A 2,556-nucleotide genomic window follows, 5' to 3' on the forward strand; every position below is an offset into this window, starting at 1 on the left:
TATACATACATATATATACATACATATACATATATATACATACATATACATATACATACATACATAGATATATATAAAACATACATACAAATTCCTGGTTGATTTGTGCAGAAGAGAAGCTTTTCTTTGGCAATAGCGGCACCTTGTGGTGGATTTGGGTAATACCCCATAGACTCCTGCCATTGGCTGAATCACATCAATTAACTAAAATATTCTCACTCAGGATTGTGTTTCTATATAATATATATATATATACATGGGAAAGATCCACAGAATTCGGAGCCTCGTGCATCTCTCAGGTTGCTGTTGAACTACAACTCAGGCCAAGAGGAGTTTATTTTTAAAAGTAACAGATAATAGGGCAAATGTCCCAAATCTAAAAGACACAGACATAAATATCCCAGCAGTCACTGAAAAAGGCCAAAAAGCCAACTGAATGGGTTATATGAAGGTTGTATGTAGAAGTCTTATGTATATACAGTATATATATATATATATTCACTGACATACACAGAAATAACTGTGCCCCGGCGTATTCTGTCTGACCAGGAAGATCTGGACTTTCCCTTCCCCTAAAACTGCCTCTAGTCAGACAATGTGGGGCCCTGGTCACTCTCTGATTGAGGAAGAAGTTTAGGGTGAGGGCAAGTGACACCCATGAAGAATCAGCAGCCATAGAGATACAGAAGTGCAATTCCATATTCCACCACCATGGGGCAGCACTGCTGTAGGAATGTAATGCTCATCTTCTCATAGGGGCAGATACAGGAGGAGTGTGAGACCCAGAAGGTTGATTAAAGTGTCAGCTTTTGTGTTGCATTGTATCAATCACTCATATTCTTTTGTTCTTATAAACATATTGTCCTTCCTGATCTTCTCTCCTGTTGCAGTTTTACCCTTCCGCCACTTGGTGGGACTAATCTGCTTCTGATCTTCTGGATTTTAAAGATGAAATTCACTAAAAAAAAGCGTTGTTGTTTTTTGTGGATGAGACAAAGGTATTTTTTCTATTAAATCCTTTATTTTATAATTCTGAGGCTCCTTTGTTGGGAATATAAATAGGTTGCTATGGTCCCTGTTACCCTAGCAACCACCAGCAAGTATCATATGACACAATGAGCATTAATGTGGCAAAGAATAACAGTGAAAACCTCAATATGTATCAATTATTTATTGTGTTTCCGTGTCTTTAAATGGGGCCCAAATGTTGTACATGTCAGTCCAGGCAGGAGAACTTGGGGCCAATTCCCTAATTATCTGATCAGACTCCCCCACCCCTGGACTTTAATCCATTACAGGAATATTTCCCCTTTACCTTCAGCCACTTGATATAAAGGTGAAGTCGTTTTATTTACTGGCGATTTTCTTTTCCAATTTGGCCCCCCCGTGAGGAGCATCTCGGGCCCCAGGAAAACTCAATGGCAGAGAAATAGCAGTTTTACTGCAGGGAGTGCGGGGGGTGCGGGGAGTCCGGGGGGGGGCAGTGGTACTTATGACATTTTCCTCTGGAATAGAAAAGTATTGATTAACCATTAAGAGACACAGGGAAGTGCAATTGTGTCATTTCTGCTCCATCATCATCATCACTTGTCTGTCTGTCCTGCCCACGTCTCTCTGTCCCTAATCATTATTTACACTACAGGAGAGAAGCCAATGGAACTGCTTTTATTCAGTCTTTTCTTCTATATAACAGGTACCAAGAGTTCTGGATAACAGATCCCAAAACTCTCCTGCAGCACCAGCATTGCTCTGTCTAACGGACTTGCCTCCCATTGAAACATGACTAGAGGAAAGGAGATCTCACCATCAGCATAGGAAGGGGTTCTTTACTGTAAGGACAGTCAGGTTATGGGATTCCCTACCAAGAGAGGGGGAATGAGTGATTCATTGGTGGGGAGGAAAGGAGATATCACAACCAGTAAAGGAAGGTTCTAGTGTTCAGCTCAGGAAGGGGCTCTATGTTCATTTGTGCCCCACTCCCTTCATAATGTCACAGATGTGTTTCCTTTGAGCCTCTCAAAGTCTTCATTGTCTACATCTTTATCCCAGGGGGAGGTTCCTGTCTGACCATGGGAAAGAGAACAGTCCAGGAGCAGGAAGTACAGAGAATCAGAGCTCTGTACCTGGGTAAGTACTGGGGGAGATTGGATTCACTTACCCAGGGGGAGGTTCCTGTCTGACCATGGGAAAGAGAACAGCCCAGGAGCAGGAAGTACAGAGAATCAGAGCTCTGTATCTGGGTAAGTACTGGGGGAGATTGGATTCACTTACCCAGGGGGAGGTTCCTGTCTGACCATGGGAAAGAGAGCAGCCCAGGAGCAGGAAGTACAGAGAATCAGAGCTCTGTATCTGGGTAAGTACTGGGGGAGATTGGATTCACTTACCCAGGGGGCGGTTCCTGTCTGACCATGGGAAAGAGAACAGCCCAGGAGCAGGAAGTACAGAGAATCAGAGTTCTGTACCTGGGTAAGTACTGGGGGAGATTGTATTCACTTACCCAGGGGGAGGTTCCTGTCTGACCATGGGAAAGAGAACAGCCCAGGAGCAGGAAGTACA

Source organism: Xenopus laevis, chromosome 7L (assembly GCF_017654675.1).
Source record: "Xenopus laevis strain J_2021 chromosome 7L, Xenopus_laevis_v10.1, whole genome shotgun sequence".
Taxonomy (NCBI): Eukaryota; Metazoa; Chordata; class Amphibia; order Anura; family Pipidae; genus Xenopus; species Xenopus laevis.